Below are 12,871 nucleotides of genomic sequence, written 5' to 3'. Positions count from 1 at the left end.
ACATTTAATTTTTGTGCAATGTCTAATAATGACTCAGAGAATGTGATATTGGAAAAAAGTAGAAGAAAGGCATTGGAAAAGGAGTTTTAGGCACAGGTTTGGCTGTAAATTTAGTAAAAGACAATCTAGTCATTTTATATCTATCAAATACTTTTACAGGCTCCAAATGGGTCAAAGACCTTAAGATACAAAAATGAATGTCATAAAGTTAAAACAAGAATATAGTATCAAAGTATTATGACCACTTTTTTAAAGGAAAGGAATATTTCATTTTGTGGAACTTAAACATTTCCTCTAATATTTGACTTCCGGTGGCCGATCCAAAAGAAATGAAAAAGATATGAATTATAAAAGGATGTTAAATATTTTAAAAATCCAGTGGCTAATAAGATGCAGCTAATTAAGTAAGCAAAGAAAATATTCTGCTGCAAAACCATGCTTGGCCAGCCAGTGATGGAAAGCAAGACAAAAGAAGATTAGTTTCCTGCTATTTTCAAAAAACAAGCACCTACCCAGGTCAAAATCTAGATGCAGACTACTAAAACAAGCAGCTGACTTGGAGTCTACCCACCAGACTGAGCAACAAAGGAACTTAGAAACACCAACAAACATGCACAACAGTTTTTTTTTCCCTCATTTTGACAGATGTTCACTAAGTATTTTCTTAGTGTTCAGCATGGGACACGTACTGTGTACTTCCTTCAGTTACACATCCCTTGCTTTCTAGAATTTAAATTTTTATCTATTTAATAATACAAAGAAGGAAATTCAGAAAGAAAAAGCAACATGGTACACAAGTATGCTGAAGAAACTGACCACAAGCAATCAAACAAAGACTCAAATAGCTCAGGAAGTTATCCCAAGATCTACTGACACAAATCACTAATCTCAATATTTTCTGAAAACATTTAACAGCTAATAAGAGCCCTAGAAAACTTGAAAAACTGATACACATATAAATTATAAATATGTGTCTACAATCACCCTTCCTGGTGGACCATGTAAGCAGATGATGGCAACCAAGAAAGACTAATTCCAGAAAAGAAATCCAGATGGCCAGATTCTGTTTTTCCTCAACAGGGTCGTTTCTAAAATAACCATTGTTTTTTTTAAATCTGACAAAACAGGAAACAGAAGTAACTGGGATAAAACCAAAATCTAGATCCTTTCTACTCTGCTATATGTCTTTCTTCTTGTTAATGTGTTTCTAAAACAATGATTTTTTTTTTAATATTTGTGGTTTTATAATTTATTCTACAAGGAAACCAATGGGAAAGACTTGCCAATTTCTTTGGAACTGTAATGCAGGGTAGTAAAACAAATGAAGATCTTGTGATTGTAAAGAGACTAATTTTCCAACAGAGTTACGGAAATATTTTTTCTAAGAAACCAGCTCACTCAAATGAGGCATTTAGACTCTGGTTACCATAGTGCTTGTGTCTTTCCTTGAGCTGGGGTTACCTGCTCTGTAGCCTTCCCTTGAAAGTTCTGTTCTCTTGGTGTCATCTCCTGAAAGCCGAGATTAGGTACCATGGTGTCTGCTTTTAAGTTCTAAAAAATACTGAAGAACCTAAACTTTAGTGTCTGCATGGTGACATAAGCCACATCGCTAATAGCTCATCTAGTTAATATGAAAAAATCATGCTTTCACTCCCAACCTAAATTGGGATTGAGTTCCAGGTGAACATCATCCTCCAGTTCCAGTAACCAAATCTATACACTGGTCATTGCTCAGATTTCGATTTTGTTTCGATTCATGTTGTCACTTGTAGAAGTTTGAACCCGGTTCTTCCTCCAAGCCCCATGCTCCCAGAAATAAGACAGAGACTCAAAATATATTAACAAATACCTTGGCCATAGAGCTAGACTCTTCTCTGACAAATTCTAACCCACTTACTCAAATCTACATTCCGCCATGTGGCTCATTACCTGTGCTCAGGAATCACGAGTCTGTCTGGTCACATATTCCAGGACAAATCTCTCCAACCTGGCTCTATCCCAGAATTCTTTCTGCCTCCTGGATGTCCCACCTTCTATTCTACCCTTTCCTATAGGCCATAATTTTTTTTAACTGAAAGGTGATATATCCATACAAATACACAAGATACTCTCTCTACAGTCACTAGCATTCTTAAAGCCTTCAAAGAGCTAATTATTCCAATTCTACTTTTACTTCTAATGCACCAACACCAACACCAACATTCAGAGACCATCCATGGGAGGACTATTGCTTTAAAGAACTTATGTGCACCGACTTTTCCTTTCAGTTTATTCTGGTAATAATGCCACTCCAGCTGGGTGTTAGTATCAAGATGAAAAGGTGTTCTATGTACACCAGCCTGGCCGGGAACTCATAGAAGTTCACCTGCTAGGATTAAAAGCTTGCTCCACCAAACATGGCTTTGATGAACTGACTCAATCTAACAGCAGCAGAGTCAGTTTTCTGTGGCCTTTGATTTCTTACAATGAAAAACAGGCAACTCGGATACCAGGTTCAGATTGTAGGAGAAGAAAATGAGACAAAAAACTACAATCAGACTTTTGTAATTCTGGTATAAGTAATTATAAATAGATTTTGAGAGCAGGTTGCTCAGAACAAAGAAACATATAACACACAAGCTCTCCTGCCTCACTACATAAGCCAGACAAAAGAACAATAGACCAGAAGGTAAGTGTCCCTAGCCTAAAATCAATTCCTTTACATTCAAAAAAATCCCTTTCAGAGCTGAGTCAAAACTATCCAGAACAAAATAAAGCCTTGTTGGGAATCTAGAATTTTCTAGTATTTTCACATAAGAGAAAAACTGACTTTCAAATGAAACTGCAAATGTAGCTATCTTGTCCAGAAAGAACTAAAGAAAAATGCTAAATAAATGCTTCTAATACTAGTAAGTAGCACACACATAAACCTGAAATTTCATTTGCAAAGCAGACTGCCCAGTTGACTCAACTCAATGATACAGAATTATCCAAAACCCAGAAGTTAGTATGTTTACCTACATTAAGGGAGGAGTTATTTGAACAGAAGAGAAAGTCTGAAGACACAGTATAGCAGCAAATTCCCCTTAATGTGCAATAAAAAGATATAGAAAATATCCAGAAACTCTCATCTATGTGAGATAACGGAGTCCTCAATTTAAGATACTCTTCTCTGTATATTTCAACGTACACTAAAGCAGTACTATTCTAATTTTCCTATACCTGTGATAATAAAGGGTAGCCAATTTGAACAAATGAATAAATTTAATTGAGAAAGAACAAAATACTTTCCAAAGAATATATTGTTATCATTTCAGATACACACACAGACACACAGACACACAGACACTCACTCTCTCTCTCTCTCTCTCATGTGTCAATTTTTTTAAACAAACAAGAATACAGATCTTTAAGATCTGTTATACTTCCTACACCCAGGAGACAAAGAAGAAACAGTATCAACATGCCTTCCAGAGCTCTGATGTCTGGGTGCCGTCAATACTGACATATTGCCTAAACGGAAAAAAAGAGCATTCAAACCCAAACTAATTCTTCTCATTAAAAACATAGTCAATTTTTAAAAATCACATTTAAGAAAAATGTTAACATAATGTAGGATATATTATGGACTGTACACCACCTTAATAGATGAATTTCCTTTTCTTCAGTTTTCTGAATGTTAAGTCACTTCTTACAATAGTACAGCATTATTTCCTATTCTACCTTCTAACCTTCTTCCTTTAAGATTATAATTTTATAAGATAAATCTGATTATACAATTTAGTTATGTGTAGTTTCACCTATTTAGCTTTGATAAACTCCATTCTGCACAACTCTACAAATTTTATTTAATGAAACAATTACAATGGCTGCTACTACCCAATGTTGTTGATAAGTAATAAAACACAAGAGGTTTACAAGGAGTTAGATTAATTCTCACAACACTATAGGGAAAAATTACTATCACCCACAACTTTTATATTAGTAATATAAGTTCAACAGCTGCTGAGTGCCCAAATTGGAACTTATTTCCAGTCAGTCTGGTTTCCAAGCTCTTAAATTATTATACTTGTTGTTATTAAAATCTCGTTGTAATAAAATACCCACCACACACATCCAAATAGAGCACACAAAACTAACACAGTTCCACTTGGTGAAATTTAATGGGAGAACAAGACAAGGGAAAGGGGCAAGAGAAAGAAGAGAAACGAATGAAGAGAAAAGAGAGCATGAAGGCAGAAGGAGTCTGCCTTTCATTTGGAATATGACATAACTACTCCCATGTGGAATTGGGATTTGGACCAAAGGAATACTGGGAAAGTAGGGCTCTTGCCATGTCAACAGTTACCAAATGATGTCGCTGCTCAAGGCAATTCCTGATACCAACAATACTGCTGTTATAATTTGACATATTTCAAAAAGTAGTTCACAAAAAAACAAAGTCTATATACACAAGGAATTGTTCTTTCACCATTAGCTGTTACTAGTTCTGCCGCATGACTGTTATATTTATGGAGATGAAAGTAAATATTATCTAATAAGGAAAATTATTGACTTAGAATAACCAGAGATTGTTAATAAGAATTATTATAACCCAACTATTAGGATAACATTACGTTATAATAATATTACTTCTAATAATCCCCCTGGTGATCCAAAATATGATAGTACAGGTCCTAAAACTGCCACCCATTTCTCCTTGTCTCAAACTCTGGGCGAATTTTTCGTGCACTGTGACAGCCAATTCTGTGAAAAACTGACTCATAAAAGGGCAGTGAAAGAAGAACACAGACTGGAGACAATTTAAAAAAAGTCTATTCAGTCCCATAAAAAGGACACATGCCTGTTAAGATAAAGGAGAGAGCAAGCAGTGAAGATCCAGGTAAATATATTTAAAATGCAAGTTATACCAGCCCTCAAGAAACACCGAGAAGTCAACAAAATGATCTGAGTATTAAAAGGAAAAAAGAAAACAAACAAACAAAAAACCCCAAAAACCCCAAACCACTCTTTCTCTTCAACAAGGTGGCCAAGTAGCAGATACCAACATGCAGATCTTCATGAAGACCCTAATGGGCAAGACCATTACTCTTGAGATTGAGCCCAGTGACACCATCAATAATGATCCAAGACAAGGAAGGCATCCCACCGACCAGCAGAGCTGATATTTGCTGGCAAACATTTGGAGGATGGCCACACTCTGTCCAACTACAACATCCAGAAAGAGTCCACCTTGCACCTGGTGCTGTGTCTGCACAGTGGCATCATTGAGTCATCCCTTTGTCACCTTGTCCAGAATTACAATTGTGACAAGATGATCTGCCACAAGTGCTACTCATGCCTGCACACAGTGTAGTAAACTGCTACAAGAAGTTCGGCCACTCCAACAACCTGAGCCCCAAAGAAGAAGGTCAAATAAGACTGGGGCCATACCTGGCCTGTGACCCTGTGACCAAATAAAATCCATTGACAGGGACAAAAAAAAAAAGAGAGAGAGAGAGAAAGGGAGAGAGAGAGAGAGAGAGAGGGAGAAAGAGAATGACAAATAAAAATATCAAGCTGGGCACAGGACTTAAACCCTAGCATTAAGAGACAGAGGGCAGGCACATCTCTGTAAGTCTGAAGGCAGCCTGGTCTACAAGGTGAGTTCCAGGACAGCCAGGGCTATACAGAAAACCCTGACTGTAAAACAAAACAAAATTCTGACAATTAGCTTTCCTGTGTAAAACCATTATGATTCTTTAGCATATCCAACAAAAATTCGTGTATTGGTGGCAAGAAAATACACTGTTAACTATGAATACTCTATGCTGGTATAGAACACCAGACAAACCCACATTTGGAAAACAGCTGTGTAAGAAATATAGTAAGAAACACATTTAAACAACTAACATTATTGGATTTTGTACTAAAAACTGAGATCTTACGAGTAAACTGTAGTGGTTTGGCTTGATGCTGCTTGTATATTATTGTTCATATTGGTTCCTCAAGAGGGGTTGCCCCCACCCCACAAGCAGAGCATCATGTACTTAGGTGATGCTATGTGAACCTTCTCTCCACTTTAATAGGTCAATAAAAGGTTAGAGCCTATGATTGGGTACTGAATAGGAAAGGTGGGACTGGAGGCTCAGGAGGGGGTGGCAGGTAGAAGGAGAAAAAGAATGAAGGAAGAGGAGAGAATGAAGCCACTATACACCAGAATCATGTGGCTGGGAGCAACCAGAAGTAATAAGGAGTCTTAGAATTGGGAAATAAGTTAGTATTGTATTAGATAAGCCCAATGTAGGCATATAACTTATAATTAAAATATTTAGATTGGGTGTCTTTTACATGGGCTATTAGGGTTGGAAATTTTAGTAACAAATTGACAAACCCATGTCTGGCTTAGAACCGAAGTAACCCGATACGGAAATCCACCCCCATCCACTCATTATTAACAACTAGGGCTTCACTCTAAAGCTGCTTCAGGGTGGAAATTAAGCATGAATCTAAAGGGTGTACAGAGAGCTAACTGAGAGGCTCCCTGCCCAAGCCCCAAGCAAACCTAGGCAACCAGAGGTAGAACAACAGTCCTGAGCTGGGACACAAGGTGGCGCCAATGCCACAACATAGTTGGGGTTCCCTGAGTGTGAGAGAAAAAAAAGGACAGGAAGTCAAGATTGCCTGAGATGAGACCTTCACAACTGAAAATTAGCAACTGAAAACACAGCAGGTATCTTTCCAAAGCTTTCTCACAGATAACAATGGGCTGATCTAGGCATCTCTCTCCCAAGTCAACCTTCCCATGCACACTTTGATTTCCAACATCCCTCCACTTCTAAACAGGGCACAGGACACGGGTAGCAAGACCAGCTCTCTCAACTGCTTACACTGCAGGCTGTGTAAGATCAATACACAGGCTGAAGGCTATACAGGACAGTCAAAAGACCTAAAGGGCTCAAAACACAAAAGCCAAGGGTCTTTGTACAGTCAGCCCCTCCCTACTAGTGAAAGAATCTGAAAGGACCTTAATGTCCTAAAACAAACACCAGAAGGAAACAAAGATAAGAGAAACTTCAGACCAAATATAAGAATTAAAATAGTACCACTGCACTCTTTTCCTGCTTGGTTTTTTCCCACATAAGGTGCTATAGAGAATTGAGGAGTTTCTTAAGTAGTGAATATAAGAAGCAGTGATTTTGTTTTTAACATTCTTAGCTTCTCAGAGTATATATGACCAAAGTCTTAGAAATTAAATTTGCCAAGGTATGTTGAAGAAAATTTTTGCATTTTCTATAGGCTAACTCTAAAAGCTAGACCAGGATCCAATCTGAAGTAACACTCTACAAGCAAAACTTGTAATTATATACAGTATGATCTGCACTCGTTAAGCAAATATCTTGATTGATTAGTACTTAACTTTAACTCAACGAATAAATAAAATAGTTAGATTCAGTCATCACAGAGACAACAATAGTACAATTAATACAGTAATGAAAATGTAGCTCTACCTTATGTCTATATAACAAGGAACTATAGTAAGGACTAAAGAGTGCTAATATTGCACATACCCTAAGAGACATGGACCTGGGCAGGAGAGATAGCTCAGTGGATAAGAGGTCCTGAGTTCAATTCCCAACAACCACATGGTGGCTCACAACCATCTGTAATGGGATCTGATGCCCTATCCTGATTTGTTTGAAGACAGCTACAGTGTACTCATGTTAATTAATTAATTAATTAATTAATTAATTAGCCATGGACCCAGAGAAAAAAGGTGAATTCATCTAAACCAGTATGAAGACAACCAGACAATCACGCACAGTGATATATGAAGAGATCTCAAATGACAAATATGTATCAGTCAACTGCACGGGTTAAAAAAATGACACAGACATACATATTGACAGCAATTTGCTGTCAATTGGGGGCAAACATACACAACTATGACCATCAAGAAGACTCAAAGTTAAGAAAAATTTGGGTAGTAATACTCAATAAAGAAAGACAAGTGCTAAAATGATCAGAAAGGAATAAATCTAGATTGGGTAAATGAAAACTCAGAAAGAAATTATTTGGTATAAAAAAAAGGAAAATAAAATTAATTAAATAAATAAAAAAATTTGGGGCCAGAAACAGATGGAACAATCTCACTGGGAAAAAGAAAGTAGGTGAATAGGTGTCTTACAGTTTTATTGCTGTGAAGAGACGCTGTTACTGAGTCAACTTTGATAAGGAAAAGGGACATTGGGCTGGCTTACACTCTCAGAAGTTTAGTCCATTATCGCCATGGCGGGAAGCACAGCAGCATTCGGGGAGGCATCGTGCTGGAGAAGGAGCTGAGAGTTCTACATCTTCATCTGAAGACAGGAGCAGGAGACTGTTTCGACACTGGTCATAGCTTGAATATAAAGACCTCACAGCCCACTTTCCCAGTGACCTACTTCCTCCAACATGGCCACACATACTCCAACAAGGCCCCACCTCCTAATAGTGCCACTCCTTATACAACAAGCATTCAAGCATATGAGCCTATGGTGGTCATTCCTATTCAAATCATCACAGCAGATAAGTCTTTAGACAGGGAGATCATAGCTAAAACTATATAAAAATTAAACTTTCCAGATATCTTCACAGACCCACAAGACAAACTACTCATTCATTCCAGAGACTAGACCCAGGAAGAGTAGATAGAGTTGGTAGAAGAGGCAACCAATACAAAGGGGTAACTCGGTGATACCCTTTCTAGACTGACAATTGTGGCCCTTTCCTGACCTTCTTTGACAAATCCAAAAATGTTCTCTGCTATGAATGTACCCTTTCTCAAGCAAGAAAAAACAGATCTTTCTCTAGGAAATCACAAGCATGCACACCAAAGGACCTCAGGGCCAACCCTAATCCTGAGTTCCTGCATGAAGACCCTGAGAGATGAAGTGAAGCCTGGGATACTTCTTCAGACTCCAACATGTTGGAAGCGCCAAAGCTGTGATTTCTGCCAGGGAGAGTTGCTTACATGGGATAGAACCAGCCTGGAAGAGATATATTTTACAGGCAGAAAGATGGAGGGATGGCGCCATCTAAGCCTCTGATATCAGATATTAAGCTAGAGCCCTGGTTCTCAACTTTCCTAATGCTGTGACGCTTCAATACAATTCCTTGTGTTGTGGTGAACCCCAACCATAAAATTATCTTTGTTGCTACTTCACAACAGTAATTTTGCTACCGTCATGAATCATAATGTAAATATATGTTTACAGATGGACTTAGGGAGCCCCTGTAAATGGGCCATGACCCAGAGGTGGGAAGTCTGACCTACGGGACTTGATGTTTACATGCTGCCTTATCAGTCTTGCTTGGTCCAGCGTTTTCTGACTATGCCCCCATTCCTCCTTTTAGGAAATAGTAATATATATCTTTTCCATTGTATGTTGAAATGAATTCAGTTTTCAAATTCACAGGGTTTTATCGAGACTGTGGGAGTCCATGGGGACTTCTGAAGTAGGATTAAATATACTTCATATTTTAACAATGGCCTTTGGAGCCTGGGAGGGAAATGTGGTGGTTTGAATGAGACTATCTCCCATAGGCTCAAATGTCTGAACCCTGGTGGTGACTTTACAGGCTATACCTTGCTAGGGACTAGCTCTGAGGCTATTATATATTGACTAGCCCCAATTCCTGTTCACTCTCTCTGCTTCATATTTGGGGTTTAACATGTGATCTCTCAGCGCCCTGCCATGATGGTCTCATGGAAGCCCAACCAAAATGACCTCTTCCATAAACTGGCTTGGTCATGGTATTTCATTATAGCAACAGAAAAGCAAATAAGTCAGACTATAAGTAATTGAAGATTAAAACAATTTTTCTTAATCTTCAAAAGTTCATGATAAAATTGGGCACAAAACCAGTAAAAAGCACTCAACATCTCTAACCATTAATATAGATAGCAATTCCTCTAAATATTGCAGTGTTCCATCCTCCTGCTTAACAGAACAAACGGTTCCTCCAGCTTCTAGAACAAGACAGCCAGGTGCTCATCCTACAACCGAGAAAAGACATTCCAATAAACAGCAGGTACAGCTCCCTGCCACAAAAATAACTTTAAAATCCCAACACACTTACAAATACAATTTCATGGTTTTACACTGTTTTGATTAGTTTGCTTCTTTTTCTCCATCTTTATTAACTTGAGTATTTCTTATTTACATTTCAATTGTTATTCCCTTTCCTGGTTTCCAGGACAAAATCCCCCTAACCCCATCCACTCACCTTTTATATAGGTGTTCCCCTCCCCATCCTCCCCAATTACGACCCTCCCCCCAACAATCACATTCACTGGGGATTCAGGCTTAGCAGGACCAAGGGCTTCCCCTTCCACTGGTGCTCTTACTAGACTATTCATTACTACCTATGCTGTTGGAGCACAGGGTCACTCCATGTATACTCTTTGGGTACTGACTTAGTCCCTGGAAGTTCTGGTTGGTTGGCATTGTTGTTCATATGGGATCTCAAGCCCCTTCAAGCTTTTTAAGTCTTTTCTAAGATTCCTTCGATGGGGGTCCCATTCTCAGTTCAGTGGTTTGCTCCCGGCATTCACCTATGTATTTGCTGTATTCTGGGTGTGTCTCTCAGCAGAGATCTACATCCGTTTCCTGTCGGCCTGCACTTCTTTGCCTCATCCATCTTATCTAGTTTAGTGGCTGTATATGTATGGTCCACATGTGGGGCAGGCCCTGAATGGGTGTTCGTTCAGTCTCTATTTTAAACTTTGCCTCCCTATTCCCTCCCAAGGGTTATCTTGTTCCCCTTTTAAGAAGGAGTGAAGCATTCGCATTTTGGTCATACTTCTTGAGATTCATGTATTCTGTGCATCTAGGGTAATTCGAACATTTGGGTTAATATCCAGTTATCAATGAGTACATACCATGTGTGTTTTTCTGTGATTGGCTTACCTCACTCAGGATGATATTTTCCAGTTCCATCCATTTGCCTATGAATTTCATAAAGTCATTGTTTTTCATAGCTCAGTAGTATTCCATTGTGTAGATGTACCACATTTTTTTGTATCCATTTTCTGTTGAAGGGTATCTGGGTTCTTTCCAGCTTCTGGCTACTATAAATGAGGCTGCTTTAAACAGAGTGGAGCACGTATCTTTGTTATGTGTTAGGGTATCTTTTGGGTATCTGCCCAGAGAGGTATAGTTGGGTCCTAAGGTAGTTCAATGTCCAATTTTCTGAGGAACCTCCAGACTGATTTCCAGAATGGTTGTATCAGTCTGTAATCCCACCAACAATGGAGGAGTGTTCCTCCTTCTCCACATCCTCACCAACATCTGCTGTCACCTGAGTTTTTGATCTTAGCCAGTCACTGGTGTGAGGTAGAATCTCAGGGTTGTTTTGATTTGCATTTCCCTTATGACTAAAGATGTTGAACATTTCTTTAGGTGTTTCTCAGCCATTCAGCATTCTCAGCTGTGGATTCTTTGTTTAGCTCTGAGCCCTATTTTTTAATACTGTTATTTGTCTCCTGCAGTCTAATTTCATCAGTTCTTTGTATATTTTGGATATAAGCCCTCTATAGGTCATAGAATTAGTAAACATCTTTTCCCAATCTGTTGGTTGCTGTTTTGCCCTTACAACTGTGTCCTTCACCTTACAGAAGGTTTGAAGATTTATGAGATCCCATTTGTCAATTCTTGATCTTAAAGCATAAGCTATTGGTGTTTTGTTCAGGAAATTTTCTCCAGTGCCCACATGTTCGAAGCTTTTCCCCGCTTCTTCTTCTATAAGTTTGAGTGTATCTGGTTTGATGTGGAGGTCCTTGATCCACTTGGACTTAAGCTTTGTACAGGGTGATAAGAATGGATAGATCTACATTCTTCTACATGATTACCTCCCTTTGACCTAGCATCATTTGCTGAAAATGCTATCTTTTTTCCTTGGCTCCATTGTCAAAACTCATGTGAGCATAGGTGTGTGGGTTCATTTCTGGGTCTTCAATTCTATTCCACTGGTCTATCTGTCTGTCTCTATACCAATACCATACAGTTTTTATCACTATTGCTCTGTAATACTGCTTGAGTTCAGGGATAATGATTTCCCTGGAAGTCTTTTTATTGTTGAGGATAGTTTTAGCTACCCTGGGCTTTTTTGTTATTCCGGACGAGTTTTCAAATTGTTCTGTCTAACTCTATGAAGAATTGTCTTGGAATTTTGTTGGGGATTGCATTGAATCTGAAGCAGTCATTAAAAGTCTCCCAACAAAAAAGAGCCCAGGTCCAGATTGGTTCAGTGCAGAATTCTATCAGACCTTCATAGAAGACCTCATACCAATACTATCCAAACTATTCCATGAAATTGAAACAGGTGGAGCACTACAGAATTCCTTTTCTGAAGCCACAATTACACTTATAACAAAACCATACAATGACCCAACAAAAAAAGAGAACTTCAGACCAATTTCCCTTATGAATATCAACAAAAAATACTCAATAAAATTCTTGCAAACCCAAATCCAGGAGCATATCAAAACAATCATCCGTCATGATAAAGTAGGCTTCATTACAGCGATTCAGGGATGGTTTAACACACGGAAAACCATCGACGTAATCCACTGTATAAACAAACTGAAAGATAAAAACCACATGATCATTTCATTAGAGGCTGAGAAAGACTTTGACAAAATACAACACCCCTTCGTGATAAAGTTCCTGGAAAGAACAGGTATTCAAGACCCATACCTAAAGATAGTAAAAGCCATATACAGCAAACCAGTAGCTAGCATTAAACTAAATGGAGAGCAACTTGAAGCAATCCCACTAAAATCGAGGACAAGGCTGCCCACTCTCTCCCTACTTATTCAGTATAGTTCTTGAAGTTCTAGCCAGAGCAATCAGACAACAAAAGGAGATCA

General features: G+C 38.5%; 1 long non-coding RNA gene and 1 pseudogene across 4 annotated transcripts in view; one reads left to right on the top strand and one right to left on the bottom strand.

The window, feature by feature from the left end:
* The window catches only part of LOC102555256 (uncharacterized), a 37,049-nt gene extending 26,832 nt beyond the window's left edge, over positions 1-10,217 (bottom strand). The window contains exons 1-2 of one of the 4 annotated variants that reach the window (XR_010065718.1): positions 9,891-10,206; positions 8,220-8,318 (exon numbers count right to left, since the gene is read on the bottom strand). This is a non-coding gene — a long non-coding RNA (uncharacterized LOC102555256). Of the gene's footprint in view, positions 1-8,219 lie in introns of all 4 variants that reach the window. The other 3 variants (XR_010065719.1, XR_005503362.2, XR_010065717.1) reach the window with 3 other exon arrangements.
* LOC134486528 (ubiquitin-like) lies at positions 3,596-5,467 on the top strand (annotated as a pseudogene).
* Positions 10,218-12,871: the final 2,654 nt, after the last annotated feature.

Source organism: Rattus norvegicus, chromosome 4 (genome assembly GCF_036323735.1).
Source record: "Rattus norvegicus strain BN/NHsdMcwi chromosome 4, GRCr8, whole genome shotgun sequence".
NCBI classification, from domain to species: Eukaryota; Metazoa; Chordata; class Mammalia; order Rodentia; family Muridae; genus Rattus; species Rattus norvegicus.
This window is presented reverse-complemented; position numbering and strand designations above follow the sequence as displayed.